General features: G+C 44.0%; 1 protein-coding gene across 17 annotated transcripts in view; it reads left to right on the top strand.

Annotated features, from left to right (window-relative positions):
• dlgap1a (discs, large (Drosophila) homolog-associated protein 1a) overlaps positions 1–17,805 on the top strand; it is a 715,152-nt gene that overhangs the window by 162,710 nt on the left and 534,637 nt on the right. The gene's annotated exons all lie outside the window — the stretch shown is intronic.

The following is a 17,805-nucleotide window of genomic DNA, read 5'->3' as shown; positions in this document are numbered from 1 at the left end:
GTAATTTGTATGGTTCACCACCAGGGCTTTAAGCAAAACAAATTTTATTAGAATCCCTACAGTGTGGAAACAGGCCCTTTGGCCCAACACGTCCACACCGAACCTTGGAGCATTCCACCTAGACCCATCCACCCTATAACCCACCCAATCTACACCCTCCTGAACACTACATGCAATTTAGCATGGCCAATCTACCTAACCTGCACATCTTTGGACTGTGGGAGGAAACCCACGCAAGATATGGGGAGAGTATGCAAACTCCACACAGACAGTGGCCCAAGGCTGGAATTGAACCCGGGTCTCTGGTACTGTGAGGCAGCAATGCTAAACACTGTACCACTGTGCTGCCAATGGTTTATTCTTACACCACAGCTAAAATACTCATGAAAAGAAGCAGTAGCATAAATTTAATTCCATTGAAATACTTAACAAGATAATATATTCTTTAACTACTCATCATCAAATGTTCCAATATAGATTGCATCCCATAAACACACCCTTGGCTAGGCAATTTAGCAAAACAGTTTTATTCTCACATGCTGTTTTTCTCCAGTCTAGTCAAAAGTAGTATTGAAAGAAACAGGCTTTAATTTTATTTCTAAGATGAAAATCTTCCTGTCTTAGTCTTTACTAGCAGCAGGTAGAGAAAGCAAACTCTGCCTAGTAACTCCAGTAGCCAGCTAACTCAAAATCAAACTGAAAACAAAACCCAAAGTCCCTTGGCTTTCTGTGAGCCTGCCTCCACCCATTCATGCTTCTTTTGTCTAATTTTAAAAAAACAAAGCTACTTACTCTGTTCGCCTGGAGCAGACACCTTGGAACCAGGATGACAACATGTCTTTGTAAGAGAAACAGGATAGAACTTATCTCTTGTATATGCACAGTACTATCATACTATCTACGTAGATCATGAATTCAAAGATTGTTAAATATGCAGTGAAAGTATAATGCCTTTAATGCCAACACATTCCTTTATAATTGAAAAGAAAGTCAACAGCTTTTGTATTGTACCTAAAATACACCCCTGGAACAGTACCCAAAAGCACCAATTGTACAATGCTCACAGCAGAATCCCCATCTCTAATACCTTGGTAGGTTTAAGTCACTTGTGACTTTAATATGCAGACCAGAGCTGCAGGTAGCTACTTTATGGAGCAACTATATACCTGAGCCTAAATATACACAGCTTTAAGTAACTGCTTCACAGAGTTTTGCCTCATCGTTTTTGGTCTTGGGCTAAAATTAACACTTCATTCTACAGTAACCTAGTTCATTTTCTCCTTGCCTTTCAGGAGTACAATTCCATATAGCTGAATTCATCCAAAGACTTTACAGGACTGGTCAAAACTCATAGCAAAACCAAAAGAAAATCTCACAGCTATTGGTATTCCCCTCAAGCTTGAAACCTCTCACAAACCTCAAGGCCCCATTATTTACCTTGCTGGGTCACAAACCAATTAAAGATAAATGAAAATCCATTAATAGTGCAGAAAACCAGTTAATTCTGCAGCTAGAACTCCAAAGCTGTTTTTGAAGAAAGCATTAAGGCTACAGAAACACTTTCACATTAATTAACTTATTGTCACATGTTACTAACTCAAAGTCCAAGGATTTGGCCCCAGATTTACAATGATATGGAAAGAGTTGGTGGAGGTATAACAGAAAATGCAAAATTCACTTTATAATGAGAAAAATTAACTTGATCATTTCAATAGCAAGATTTTTTAAAAAAATTTCATTTGATGCTTTCATTAGTCTTGTAAGGACTGTTTGTTTGATCTCAATAATATCTGCCAACTGTTCATTGTAGTAAAATGCTGTTCGCTTTTCATTTAATGTTTATTTTTTCAAAATAAATCTTTTATATTTGTTCTTTTCTTGGAGTTCATACCCTTGTCTCTGGTTAAAGAACACTGCAGAATTTAAATATTCCTCTGCTAGTGATGTACACCAGCCTGTTTAGCACCTCATAATTGTTAATTTGTTTGCACCCATATTGCAGTACTCTTCTGTGGTTTGTATGCAGTGCTACTTTTAAGGATACAAGCATATCTGAATCTTAGGTAACCTGACAGGTCAAACTTAGATATTCCCTTAATAATAGAAGTGATGGAAATTGCCTTGAATTGAAAGTGACAATCCCATTAAGGAAGAGATGTGCACCTATTTAGCTTCTTATCATGTCTCTTAGTCTATCCCAAAGTGCTTTAGCATGCAGTGCACTATTTTAACATACAGACTGTGGATGTCAGCAGAAAAGTTCAGGCCATTTCTAGGCTTTTAAAGCTGTCTGCAGTAATAAAATTTAAAATGCTATACAGCAGGGCTTCCGCAACCCCCCAACAGCTGCTGGAAACATTTTGAGGCTCTGCTTTTGCCTCCCTGTCTCCTCCAGTCAGACAATTTAAAATAAATTTAATGCCAATCCACACAGGTTTAAAGCAGCATAGTCTCACTGTAGTCCTTAGATGTGGTCCTGTGCAGGACAAAAGGACACAGTCATGGTTACTGGCTAACCATCTCAGGGTGGAATTTTATTGGACTCTGAAGTGTGTGGGCAAGATTTAAAGCAGAAGGGAACAAGAAGCTCAGCGAGGCCCGTTTCAAGTTTGGGAGCATCTCACTCCACCTTTTAAGCTTTTCGCAACTGGTGTGTCAACCTTTTTTGTTAGGCAGCAGTGAGTTGTCAATTAATGGGAATAGCCGTGACCTCCTGGGCCCCTGGGCTAAACATTGCTTGTTCAACGTCTTGTTAATTACCCAACCCTGCTTCATTATTATTCATCTTTCCATCTTCCCAAACTTGGCAAACAAGCTTGATGTCAGGAAATCAGAACACGTGCCTGATGGATTCAACTTGTTGCTTGCTCTGAAGGACGTCTGTGTTGGAACACGGGCATCCACGTGTGTTGGCACACTTCGTGGGCATCAGTCATGCGTTCCTCACATCCATGGACATTTGACATCTGCAATCTTCTACACTTCAGTGGATGCATCTTGGGCTTCATCAGCAGCTATCATTGTAAAGTTGCAGCAAGGACACAGTGTGCTCAGGGACATGCACCCAGCTCATGCACTGAAAAAGGCTACATCACCATGTGCTTTACTCAATGTCTAAATGCTCATTCATTTTTATCCTCCCTGGGTGCTTGCAGTATCCCCACCTTGACGTTTTGCACCTTGCCCTTCAGCCAGACTTACCAAGCTCATATTACTTCTATCTTGCCTTGCCATTTAGCAGAGATACAAAGGAAGGAAACTTGTCCGGTTGTCCGCAGGCCTCACTGAAGTCAAAGGGGAACAGCCTTTTGTCAGGGGTCCCAGCCCAGCATGAGCATCCTCCAATATTATCCCAAGGGCTTGAAACAGTCAGTGAGCCACTCAGGGTGGTCAGACTCAGGCTACTGTTCCTATAACGGAACTGTATGTCAGGCAGCCCATCACACATGTTGGCTATTTCTACCCTAGTGTAGGCTGTTTATCTCCCAGAATGTGGGAGAAGCAGCTTCAATGTAGATGAAAGTGAGTGGCACAGCTGTTAATTTTGGTGTAGGTGGGGAGGTGTCCCGAGCAAAGGAATTGGCAGCACCGAGGGCGTGCAGGGTTAGTGGTGTTGGGGTATAGGGTAGGTGACAACGTGTGGGGAAGATGTTGCAGCAGTAGTGAGCGAGGTAGAGCATGAGCTTTGGTGGAAGATGGGTGGATTAGTAGCAAATATGTAGTGAATGTGAGATATGAGAGAGAAGGTGGTGAGCCTTCCACTTGCATTGGCAGAACAAAGCTTCTTTGACCTTCTTCCTAAAATGTTATGCATCCCTTGAGATAACTGAAGCTGCTCTAATCTGAATGTCAACCTGTCAGGCTTGCACAGTCTGGTGTTGTAGCTCTGCTGACTCTGAGGCAGGAGAATGCCCTGTCCTCCGCAACACCTCAATGAAGAAGGACCTCTAGGCCCCTAGCCACACCACAGGACACCAACTTTCCCGCTGCCTGCCAAGTCTGGGTAAATAACAGGAATCATGAAGGGCAGGTCCAGACTGACTTGTCTGGGCGAACAATGGCTTTTAAGGATGACATGAACACAAGTGATGCTGCTGAATCCTGGGGTATCTACTATTGGTGTATGGTAAAGTGGGGCCAGAATTGGATGTAAGGGTTAGGGTTAATGAGGCAAGTTTGGTAAGGTATGATGAGAAAACCCATGAGACCGTGAGATGAAATCCCTGCACAGTTCTTAATACAACTTGGACTTAGCGAAAAGATTCAGCCCAGGGGGCGCCAAAGGTCAGCAATATGTGGTCAAGGAAATAACATGCCGCTTCAGCAGTTTTGCTCAACTTGTTAATAATGAGAAAACAAAGCAGTGAGGGCTGACATGGCCATTGGAAACATTGGTCTTATCAACACCCTATCAGCTTCACTGACAGTCTACCAATAACATGGGGACTGTGCCCTGACCACACAGTGCAAATCTAACTTCAGAGTAATTGGCTCCAAATCACACAGTGACAATGTACTGACCACATTGTCATTGTGTATTCAGCAGTGACCATGTCAGCCCTAAAAAATGTGATGAGGCTTTCCCATTCCAGATCCTGAATCCAATAATGGCAAGTGTTATCTGACTTCCGCAATTTTTTTTGTGGAGATCGACAACAGATGCAGGACTATCTTTAATGAATTGCAAAGCTCCATTTAGTGCTGTTACCTACATTGTGGATTTTCTGAACCTCTTCTAACTGTTTCTGATGTCACTGAACTGCAGGTGACACAGACAGTGTAGTGTTAATGAGGGAGACTTTGTTTTCATGCGCTATCAGGAATTCTGTGGTAATGTTCCAGATGCCAACTTCTCAGAGGTCATTTCTTTTTATACTCTGACATTCTTTGTTCAACAACACAAAAAAAAATCACAGCATAGTGCCACACGCTAATTATTATCAGCTGTCATATTTAGTTCCAAGTATAGGTAAAGTTCCAATTGATGATGACACCACATCTTTGTTAGCACATTCTTACAGTTGGTCTGACTCATTGATGTTGACATAAAAATAATGTATTTCATATGAGCGCTGGCTGCCTGTCACCTTATACAATATCACACAGGAGGTTCAAGGTTTACAAAATGTCAGAGCGCCCTCTTTAATGTTTAAAGCAGAGAATTGGTAAAATTTCAAAAATATGTATTTTCTGATATAATTATTACAATAGAGAAATATTGTTACAAGGTGTATTCAGCAGAAATATTGAATCAAGAGAAGGGATTTTAATAAAGGGGGTAAAGTTAGCAAAATCTCACATTGTTTCCGAGCAAACCCACTGCAGACCTCAAGGAGGCCCTGGCATGCAGGCCTCAAGTGGGCCCAGCATGGAGTTCGACCCTTTGGGCTGGGGAATAAGTGCTGGCCTGGCCAGTGATGCCTCATGCTTTGATTGAATAAAAAGAAATGTGCTGATCTGGCTGTGGCTAGTAAACACTTTTTTCTCAAGAATAAACAGTAAAAGTAAATTAGGAGATGTGCGAGACACAAGGGACATACTAACAAAATAAAGCCACAAGTTCCCATGGTTTTGAATGAATAGCTATAAACTTTACTACATAATGCAACATATAATGCTTGCCAAATTTACTCCTACCACAATACAATCAGACATCAAATCAGTAAACTCCGCATGGAATGAAAATGCTCCCCTTCTCAAGAACTGCTCATTCATATACTGACTCAACTATTGCTCCCTCACTGACTGCTGACCTTCCTTTCTTGGGCCTGAGCTCTCCCGCACTCTGAAACAGCACCTGAATACTCATTCACAAGTGCTAACTCCAGCTGTGACAGCTAGCTTCACTGAGCCAGTCCTGCCCTTGAGTTTTGCCACCTAGCTGCAGTGTTGCTAAGTTGTATCAAGTAAACCCTATGTGTGAGTTGTTCAACCTCCACTGTATGAGTTGCACTGAGATGTATGCTTATAGGCTTCTTCCAAGACCCTCCTGACTTCCCTTAACACAGAGCCAGTGACCTTCACACTTTCTCAGATTTCTCAGACCTCTTCTGAGCCCTGATTCCAGCCCAGAGCTACCGACTAATTAACTAAACTCTTCCTGATTCCAAACATCACACAGCCATCTAAATAGTCTTCGCTCCTCACTAAGTCCCCTACAGACAACCTGCTGTCCCAGCAGTACAGCTAACTGTAATTCTCGTATCTGGTTGGTCCTTTTCCAAATGACCGTGTCCTTTGAATACTGTTCAGTATCTCAGTGACCTATTGAATATCTCCCAATAAGCCCTTACCCAGTTGCTGGGAAGAATATCACTAACATTTTGCAGTAGTCAAATGCAATATCCTTGAGACTGAGTGCACCCTGCAGGTTATATTCTTGCAGAATGATGGGAATTGTGGCTCAGATATCTGCTGTGCAAGTTTATCAGCCCGGCTGCAAAGGTGAAAATAGAATGCTGCAAACTTGATGTGTCCAGGTTTTCTGAGCAGGTAGTTTCTGAACGTGCTCTTGATGTCACTACAGGGGTCTGACTTTCCATTGGGCATTGTTCTTTTTTCCAGAATGTCCTTACCCAGAATCCAGTGTGATTGGTAGACTCTATGTGAGGTGAAGAGGAGGATTAGGGTAGGGTGCGGGGGAAGCCTCTTGAGAGGGTTGAAGCTTCAGGGTTGGGGTGTCCTTGTAGAGGAATTGAAGGATGATTGTCAGTGATCTTGGAGGCTGGCGATAGACGTCAGGAATCCTGGGGTGAGGTGCAGGGATGTTTATGCCCATTGGAGAAAAGTAAAAAGGATAAACTTGTTTGTCCATGGGCATGTACTTCTGTGCTTCCTGGCCTACTTAACTTCTGGAAACCCAACTGTCCAATGTTAAACCTGCAAGGCAGCTGAACAGTAATTTTTGTCACAAAAGGAGGAAATGTTGAGACAAGGAGGGAATCCAAAATATTGCCCCTGAGCCTGATGGTTCTCACTCTACAGGGGCAGCTGGCCATTGAAGTGACTAGTTACCTTCACTGAATTCGTATTTTTGGAGTCCCTAGGGCCTGGAAGCTAAAGTGTGGAGATTAGACAGTTAAGGATGGGTCTCTCCGAACTCATCTCCACCTATCTGGACTCCATTTTCTCCCCTTTGGTCCAGGAACTCCCCACCTATGTCCGTGACACCACCCACGCCCTCCACCTCCTCCAGGACTTCCAATTCCCTGGCCCCCAACACCTCATATTCACCATGGACGTCCAGTCCCTGTACACCTGCATTCCGCATGGAGATGGCCTCAAGGCCCTCCGCTTCTTCCTGTCCCGCAGGCCCGACCAGGCCCCCTCCACCGACACTCTCATCCGCCTAGCGGAACTCGTCCTCACACTCAACAACTTCTCTTTTGACTCCTCCCACTTCCTACAGACTAAGGGGGTGGCCATGGGCACCCGCATGGGCCCCAGCTATGCCTGCCTCTTTGTAGGTTACGTGGAACAGTCCATCTTCCGCACCTACACAGGCCCCAAACCCCACCTCTTCCTCCGGTACATTGATGACTGTATCGGCGCCGCCTCTTGCTCCCCAGAGGAGCTCGAACAGTTCATCCAGTTCACCAACACCTTCCACCCCAACCTTCAGTTCACCTGGGCCATCTCCAGCACATCCCTCACCTTCCTGGACCTCTCAGTCTCCATCTCAGGCAATCAGCTTGTAACTGATGTCCATTACAAGCCCACCGGCTCCCACAGCTACCTAGAATACACCTCCTCCCACCCACCCTCCTGCAAAAATTCCATCCCCTATTCCCAATTCCTCCGCCTCCGCCGCATCTGCTCCCACGATAAGACATTCCACTCCCGCACATCCCAGATGTCCAAGTTCTTTAAGGACCGCAACTTCCCCCCCACGGTGATTGAGAACGCCCTTGACCGCGTCTCCCGCATTTCCCGCGACACATCCCTCACACCCCGCCCCCGCCACAACCGCCCCAAGAGGATCCCCCTCGTTCTCACACACCACCCTACCAACCTCCGGATACAACGCATTATCCTCCGACACTTCCGCCATTTACAATCCGACCCCACCACCCAAGACATTTTTCCATCCCCACCCCTGTCTGCTTTCCGGAGAGACCACTCTCTCCGTGACTCCCTTGTTCGCTCCACACTGCCCTCCAACCCCACCACACCCGGCACTATCCCCTGCAACCGCAGGAAATGCTACACTTGTCCCCACACCTCCTCCCTCACCCCCATCCCAGGCCCCAAGATGACATTCCACATTAAGCAGAGGTTCACCTGCACATCTGCCAATGTGGTATACTGCATCCACTGTACCCGGTGCGGCTTTCTCTACATTGGGGAAACCAAGCGGAGGCTTGGGGACCGCTTTGCAGAACACCTCCGCTCAGTTCGCAACAAACAACTGCACCTCCCAGTCGCAAACCATTTCCACTCCCCCTCCCATTCTCTTGATGACATGTCCATCATGGGCCTCCTGCACTGCCACAATGATGCCACCCGAAGGTTGCAGGAACAGCAACTCATATTCCGCCTGGGAACCCTGCAGCCATATGGTATCAATGTGGACTTCACCAGTTTCAAAATCTCCCCTTCCCCCACTGCATCCCTCAACCAGCCCAGTTCATCCCCTCCCCCCACTGCACCACACAACCAGCCCAGCTCTTCCCCCCCACCCACTGCATCCCAAAACCAGTCCAACCTGTCTCTGCCTCCCTAACCGGTTCTTCCTCTCACCCATCCCTTCCTCCCACCCCAAGCCGCACCCCCAGCTACCTACTAACCTCATCCCACCTCCTTGACCTGTCCGTCTTCCCTGGACTGACCTATCCCCTCCCTACCTCCCCACCTACACCCTCTCCACCTATCTTCTTTACTCTCCATCTTCGGTCCGCCTCCCCCTCTCTCCCTATTTATTCCAGTTCCCTCCCCCCATCCCCCTCTCTGATGAAGGGTCTAGGCCCGAAACGTCAGCTTTTGTGCTCCTGAGATGCTGCTTGGCCTGCTGTGTTCATCCAGCCTCACATTTTATTATCTACTGAGTGTGTTTCCTTTGCATAGCCAGCATACCTTTTTGGAGGCCTGAGACACCAAGTTGGCAAGGGGTGCTTGCTCCTAACTGAGGAGAAAGTTGTGCATAAATGCTGCATAAATTCCTTGGAACTATCCAAAACTATCTACAACGGGGAAGAAGTGTCAACATGTTAAGACTTGTCAACAACTGCTAACCTGCCAATTAGTGTGAAGACCTATCATCAAGAGTCCAAATATACGTTTATGAATGAAAGAGCTTTTCTCATCAGTGTGCAATGTAACATACACATACAATTAACAGACCTATGGACTGCTTCTTATTGGAGCCTGAGCAATGTGGGCTATGGTAACAAATCTGGGAGAACTGTGACAGAAGTGGGGTGGGACCTTTCACGACATTGGGAGTGATTCTGTGTATTTTCAAACAGAGTATTAGGTGTCCAGATGCAAATCTTGCCAGGGATTGGTTGTTAGTTTCATAAATTGTGAATATCTGCAAATTAATAGTTAGTATCCTATCCCAGTAAAGAAACTAAGTGTTGACAATTCCTCCCATGAAAACAGAGCAGGTAGTTGGTAACTTCAGTTTGCCCCTTGCTCCTTGGTCCGCTATCTTGGACAGATGGCAGCAACATCTCAGGACATGTTCCAAAGCACCTGCTGCACTCGCCCACCCCTCATCAGAGACTGGCATCTGATATCTGCCAGCCTCTTAGAAATCTAATGGTTCCACTTTGAGCTACTTACTTCTTTTTAGACGCAAGATGATTTTTCACATTCCAAAAGGTGCCTTGCGTCTATCGAATTATGCCTTATCCCAAAAGGTGACACGGGAGCAGATCTAAAGAGGCAATATACGTCTCCAAAAAGGGAAGAAACATCAATCATTCCTCCAGCCTTGAAACCTCATGTGGCCCTTAGTTCCTTTAAACCCGCACACTTACTGTGTCCCACCCATGTCAACCCATACAACCTAATGGCATTTACACACCCCCAGTGGTGTTGATATTCCTATGCCAAGTTCATAAAATCATAGAATCATACATTACAGAAGAGGCCTAAGGCCCATCAAGTCTGTGACTCCAAAATATGATACTACCTGCATATGTTCCACTTTCTCACCCATAGCCTTGAATATTAAGTGCTCATCCAAGGGTATGATGTTTCCTGCCTCAGCAATGCTCAACTGCCTTCCCAGGCAGTGCATTCCGGATTGTTACCACCCACTGGGTGAAAATGTTTTTTCCTAAAATCCCCTCTCAACCTCCCACCTTTCACTTTCAAAGTGAAAAGGTATGCCCCTTGTTATTGACCCTTCAACTAAGGGGAACGGTTCCTTTCTTTCATCCTGTTCATGCTCCCCATTATCTTATATGCCTGTATCAGGACCCCCTCAACCTTCCCTGCCCCAAACAAAACAACCTGAGCTCATGCAACCTCTTTTCAAAATTTACTGAGTATCCACACTTCCTGCATTTTAAAGCTGCACTTCAGCAGTGTTGGAAACTAGCACTGAAATGCTGCAGCTAGGACAATTTGTTGACAATGAGTTGATGCAGTAATCCATGTTCCTGAAAGTAATTTTGTTTGCCACTGCTATGGAAAACTCTCCTGAACAAACTCAAAGAAGTGTTGCCCCTCTCTGCCTTACAAACTATTATTTCGGTGTACATTCAGACAATTAAAATCATTTATTACAAGCACTCTATTATTCTTCCACCTTTGTGTGCTGCTAATTTGTACCTGTTTCTTACAATTTCCCAGTTTGGCCATTTCTGCGGGTTGAATGTCATGAGAATGAGAGATTTAGGCTTTGAGTTGCATTTGTTATCAATTTATCGCTTATAACATGTTCCATGGTCAACATTGGAGTGGGAGTGCTTCAAATACAATTGAAGAGGTCAGTTATGCAAGAGACATAGGTGACTCACAGCACGAGAGAGAGAAGTGACTAAGCTCCACCAGTAGACCTCCTGAATAACTGACAGATGTGTTACTGCCCTGTAAATTACGTATCATTTAACAAATTGATATCAGCAGGCAACTTCTTTTGTATATTTTAAGTATAGTACTTTGACGTCAGTAATTACACTTGCAGGCAAAATTGCCTTGTATTGAAGATGATCGTGCTAAAATATTGACCTGATCCCATGGTCTTGAGAGTAATTGATGATGCACTGAAGCCTTGCCAAATATCATTTATTTGCAGAGCTATTGAAAAGCAAGGGAGCACACTGGAAGCACAAAGGAGAGGATTGTTACCTCATTGACAAAATATTTTTAAATAGAGTTAACTTCTGCAAACTGGCTTCAATCGTTTGAGAAACAGTACGGTAAAAAATCTGTTAATACCAGTAGGATGAAAAAAAATGGGCTGAGTTTTACCAGAAATCTGCTGCTTGTCTTTTTTTGATGAGTTTGTGGTGCGTTTCCCTCCATGAGGCTTAGCAAGTTTTCTCACACTATCCTCCCAGAATTGCCACATTACCTAACATCCCACCCCTCATGGAGTCTGGCTGGTTGGACTCTCTCACTTGCCGTAAGTGGAAGCATTGGGAGACGTTGGCTACCTTCTCCCCCCCCCCCCCCCCCCCCCCCCGGGGGGCCATTTTGCAGCTCTCTGACTAAGGCAGAGGATCAATGCAATGTATTTTGCACTGGGGCATGCTGGAGCAGGCAATAGGCCTTCCGGAGATAAGGCTCCATGGCTTGGATGGGATGGTAGTGGTGGTGGAGAGGCAGTGGTGGAGGGGGTGGTGCCTTGCAGTAAAGTCTGGGTAGGAGGTTTAGCATCAGGCTGTGCACAACTGGAAAAGGTAATTCAGGATGTCACAGAGACCAAAGTGCTGGGAGAGCAGTCTTATGAGGAAAACGATGAGAACGTTGAGCTGAGGAGCATGACTGTCTGCATGATAGAGCACAGCAGCCTCAAGCAAAACAGGATTTAATTGACATATGGTTCCAGATGAAGCTTGCTGAAGTGGTCACTCATTGATTGTAACTTTGCTTGAAAAGTAAACAGCCCATTTCTGTTCACAGAGGCAAGTACAGCTTCTGTGTTCTTCGTTTTTTTGCTGGTGCTGAACAAAGGTTAATATTTTGAATTGTTTCCTGTATGCTATGGTCCCTTATTGAACAATGATAAGGTGCTACAGGCTGCAGTGTACATTAAGGAAAGAATAACTGCCCTGTAGACAGGATTGTCAGTTGGGATGTGGCTGAAGAGGCTGTTGAGATTTTTTTATATAATAGCAATAAATACAAGAATAGATACTTGTATGTGCAATGTTTTATACCACTTATCTGCCCTGAGAAGCAGTAGCTTGTGGCTGCTCTCCCATGGTGACAGTTTGCTCCAAGCTTCCTGGTCTGAACAGGGTGTTTGGCTGGCCTTCAAATATAGTGCAGAGTGTGTGGGATCCTGGGATATCCTGTCAATAGCACGGAGAAGAGAAAGTAGAACAATAAGCCAGGACAAGAAGCAACCTCCAGTGGATGCTGAACAGCCTCAATGTGAAGAGGCCATAGCTGAAGGTCTCTTCAGGATGCACTGGAGGTACAGGAGACCCAGAGTCTATAGTCCTCGTTGTCATTTTTTCCAGCTGAACTTCATCACAGGCTGAAGATGTCAATAGGACTCCAGGTGCTGGAAAAGAACCTGTGACATGAAGGAGTAACCATCCTCATAAAAGATCTGCCCCTTGTGAACTAGGAATATGAGGGCATGGCATCTTTGAGGGTATCGAGCTCAGAGTTCTAACATTTGATGTAATGAAATCCTTTCCTGTTGATAAACTCAGCCTTGTTATGTTCTGGCCTTTCCAATTTGCATACACTCTAATGTGCCCTCTACCTGGGGGAAGCCAGCTATATTGGTAAAGCCTACTGTCTAGATGACAGATAACAAAGTGTGGAGCTGGATGAACATAGCAGGCCAAGCAGTATCTCAGGAGCACAAAAGCTGACGTTTTGGGCTTAGACCCTTCATCAGAGAGGGTCTCTAGGCCCGAAACATCAGCTTTTGTGCTCCTAAGTTGCTGCTTGGCCTGCTGTGTTCATCCAGCTTCACACTTTGTTATCTTGGATTCTCCAGCATCTGCAGTTCCCATTATCACTGTCTAGATGACGGCACTGATTATGTAACAGAGAAAGAAGATGAAGTGGCCTGATCTAGCACAAATTATGTTGGTAACAGCCTTGATATTTTTGTGAGTTGGGGTTACTGCGACTCCATACAGGTCCTCATTGAATCCTTGGAAGCAGCCAGTCCGTGTAAGTTTTTAGTGCAGCTGTTATCATGATGTCCAGTATGGAGCTCCGTGACTTTGCTACCACATTAGTAGTACCTGTTAACGATCCTTGACTTGCCAAGACTCCCGCAACTCACCATATCCCATCCCCCTCATACCCCTCCCCTCCCCTAACTAACTTCAATGTCACAACCCAGGCTCATGAATGACCATAGCACTGATTATCTATGTGATCTGATCGGTATGCAGCTCTGTGACTGACTCAGCAGAAACCCTCTTTTTATTTGCACTTGATATGCAGGGCTGACGGTGACTGTGACTGACCCTGGACTGCAGTGACACACTTGCCCTGATCATAAGCAAACTCAACTGACCTGAATGATGATTGGATGATTCATTTCATTTGCTGTATCAGACCCCCTGACTGAAGACAGACCCACTCGACCAAGAACTCCTCTCCTTAAGCTATGAGATATGACCAATTGCTTGATAAAAATGCAGTGTGTTTGTTATATATGCTGCTGGCAATGGCTCCAGTTGTGAGATGGACATAGCATTGTGCTGTACAGAAGTCTGTCCCCTTGACTGATGACTGCTGACAACCATGACAAGCCATCTGGTTTGGTATCTGTGCTAAAAGGCAAAGCAAGACAGGGATACCGTGAGCATCAAAGTGGGCACAAAATGAGTGAGTGCTGAGAGAACAAGTGAGGAATCATGATGCGCTCCCTCAACCAATCCACTAAGATGGCTGCCTGTCCATGTCTGTGAATTGTCCTGGCAATGGCAGTTCAATTAAATGTGTCAGGGTGCTCCAAAGTTCAACATCAAAGTACAAAGCCATGCTGTAAGTGGATCAGAGATAAGCCATGATGATGTGTTGATGTTTGTATGCAGTGGATGCTCACATCCACTGAAGGGAGCATGTGTGAGGTTGCTGCCATTGGAATGTGCCCTTAGAGGTTGGTCTTGGCTGTCCAAGATGGAGATCCAAAGTAGCAGGTGGCAAGATCTAGTTGCCAGGTACCCGCTCTGAACATTTCTTCAGGAAAGTTTGGTGTTTTGTTTCTATCCAGTTGGTAGGAGAATAGGAAACTTCTCACCAACAAGGTGAGATTAGGCATTAATGAATGTTAATAAACATTGATGCATGTATATCAGCCCATCACTGCTCACATGCTGGAATCCCATTTCACTGTTCAACACCTGGTTGGAAATTGAGACTTAGTGCTCTCGGCATTTAGAAGTTCCTTATTGGCCATCTCATTCAATTTTCCCAGCTTTCTCACCTATGCGTAAGTTGTTCAGGAACGAGGATGATTCTGCCCGTGGAAACACAGAGTACTAAATTTTCTCAAAATATAGCCAAAATCAAAACGCATGGGATTCGTAGGAATATACTAGACTGGATTGAATTGGTCAGCAGATAGGAAGTAAAGAGTAGGAATAGATGGAACTATTTCTGTGTAAAAGGCGGTGGGGGTTCAGTGATCATAGTGCAATTGAACAACAAGGGACAATGGTTAGATTCTTTTTTGTTGGAGATGATTATTGCCTGGCACTTTTGTTGCATGAATGTTACTTGCCACATTTTAGACTGAGCCTGGATATTGTCCGGGTCTTACTGCATTTGCACATAGAGTTTCCTGGAGTTGTTACCTCTGTGAGCCCTCATGATTGATCTCATGCTGGGGCCCAAGCACTGATCCCCATTTGTCACTGCCTTTTACACAGAAATGGTTCCATCTATTCCTACTCTTTACTTCCTATCTGCTGACCAACTCAATCCATTCTAGTATATTCCTACGAATCCCATGCGTTTTGATTTTGCACATTTAACCTCTTGCACAGAACTGTTTCAAAAACTTTCTGAAAATCCAACTACAGCACATCTACTGGTTCTACCTCATCTATTCTACTAGTTATGTTCTCAGAAAGACTTTGTTTCTGTGTTTGTCAACCTCGATTTCGATTTCATGAATCCATGTTAACTTTGCTTATTCCCGTTGGTATTTTCTAACTTTTCTGCCATTGTATTCTATGTCATCAACTCCAGCACTTTTGTAGGGCTGGTGTTAAGCTAATAGGTCTGTAATTCCCAGTTTTCTCCTTCACTCCTTTATTAAGTAGTCAGGTTACATTTTCTACCTCCAATTTACTGGAAATGCTCCAACAGCTGCAGAATTTTGGAGGATTATATCTAATGCATCCATTTTTATTTCCATGACAATCTTCTTTTGTGAGCTGTGCTGTGGATTTTCAGGGCCTGTGTATTTATGAGCTTACAGTTCCATCAACTTTTATTCATCAGTTAATTCATGGGAGATGGCTGTCATTGGCTACACCAAAATTTATTGTACATCTCCAGTTACCCTTGTCAAAGTGGTCGTGTAGAACTTTTTGAACCACTCCATTTGGTGTACATAGATCAGCTGTTAGGGATGGAATTCCAGGATTTTGACACAGGGACACTGAAGAAATGGAGGTGCATTTCCAAATCAGGATAGTGAGTGCCTTGGAGATGAACTTGCTGGTGGTGGTATTCCCATGTATCTGCTGCCTATCCTTCTAGATGATCAGGCTTGTGGGTTTGTGTGTCCAAAGATCTTTCTGCATTGCATCTTGAAGCTGGTCCACACTGCTGTTACTGAGCGTTGGTATGAGAGGGAGTAGATGATTGTGGGAGTAATTTCAGTTAAGTGGGATTATTTTGACCTGAATGGTGTCAAGCTTCTTGAGCGTTGTTGGAGTTGCTGTCATCAGGCAAGTGTAGAGAATTGCATCATACTCCTGACTTTCTCCTCATAGATGGTGGCCCGACTTTGGGGAGTCAGGAGGTGAGTTACTTGTTTCTGAATTTCTAGACTCGGTCCTACTCTTGTAATTACAGTACTCAAATGGTTCATCTGGTTCAGTTTCTGGTTGAAAGTAACTCCAAGGCTGTTGATCGTGGGGGTTCAATGATCATAGTGCAATTGAATGACAAGGGACAATGGTTAGATTCTTTTTTGTTGGAGTTGATTATTGCCTGGAACTTCTGTTGCATGAATGTTACTTGCCACATTTTAGACCGAGCCTGGATATTGTCCGGGTCTTGCTGCATTTGCACGTAGACTGCTTCAGTATCTGAGGAATCCCAAGGAGAGCTGAATAATGTGCAACCATTAGTGAACATCCCCACCCCCTACATTATAATGGATGGAAAATCATTATTAAAGATGAAGATGGTTGGGCCAAGGACACTATCCTGATGAAATCCTGCGGAGATGCCCTGGAGCTGAGATGGTTGACTTTCTTAAATTATGACCATTTTGCTTTGTGCTAGCTATGAATCTCTTTATTGATGATCTGGAGTGGACTGTTGGGGCGATAATTGGTGATTTTATTTGTCCTGCTTTTTGGTGTACAGGACATACCAGGGCAGTTTTCCACATTGTTGGGTAGATGCCATTGTTGTAGCTGTTCTGGAACAGCTTGGCTAAAGGTGTGTAATTTCTGGAGCACAAGTCTTCAGTACTATTGCCAAAATATTGTAGGACCCATAGCCTTTGCAGAATGTAATGCCATCAGCACTTATTTTGCTATAACTTGCAATGAAGTGAATTGGCTGAAGACTGGCGTTTTTGATACTGGGGACATCTGGAGGAGGCCATGATGCTTCAGCCTTGTCTTTAACATTGACTTTTTTTTGTGTGGAGCTGGCTCATCTAACCTCTCCAGCATTGCTTTTGACTTTTAATACAAATCTTCGGCAATGCTTCTTTCCCAATAGTGTCTTGACCTGTTAGGTTTCCAGGGAAATTATTTGTGTCTTCTATGAAGACAAAACTAATGTAGTTGTTTAATAACCCTGTCATTTTCTTGTTTCCATTGTCAATTCTTCTGCTTCAGACTGTAAAGGACTCCATATGACTTCACCAATTTTTTTTACATACGTATAGAAGTTCTTCAAGTCTGTTTTGAAGTTCCTTGTAAGCGTACACTCATATTTTAGTTTTTCCCCTCTAATGAACTTCTGATTCATCCTTTTTGTTCAGGTCTTAGGTTGGCTACCTTTTTTTAGCACCTTTATTTGATTCACCTTTAGATCTAACATCAGCTTTAATTTGTTTTGTTAACAGTGGTTAGACCTCTTTTCTGTTCAAACCGGTCATCTTGATTAATTTTTGGGGTGGAATTTATATTGAAATTTAGGCGTATTTCACATCAAGCCATCAAGCAACAGAATGTAAAGGAAGTTAAGAAAATAAATATTTAAATTCTTTAAGTAGAATGTCACTCCTGTCAAGTCGAAATAGAACGTAAACTTTAGAACTGGTGTTGCCATCTTTGCTGTGTCACCTAAATATTTAATCCGTATAGGAGGATGTGTTGGGACTTGCAACAAACAAATTTAGATTCCCTCATCTAATTATGTCAAAAGCAATTAAGCACTGAAACTAGTATCATGAGGAATATTTTCTTCTTATGTCCTGTCACTTTTAAGAACACTGTTTTTGCCTCTTTCCATTTCAGTTTT

The sequence above is a fragment of the Stegostoma tigrinum genome, chromosome 5 (genome assembly GCF_030684315.1).
Source record: "Stegostoma tigrinum isolate sSteTig4 chromosome 5, sSteTig4.hap1, whole genome shotgun sequence".
NCBI classification, from domain to species: Eukaryota; Metazoa; Chordata; class Chondrichthyes; order Orectolobiformes; family Stegostomatidae; genus Stegostoma; species Stegostoma tigrinum.
The sequence above is the reverse complement of the archived record's forward strand: the minus strand, read 5'-3'. Positions and strand labels throughout refer to the sequence as shown.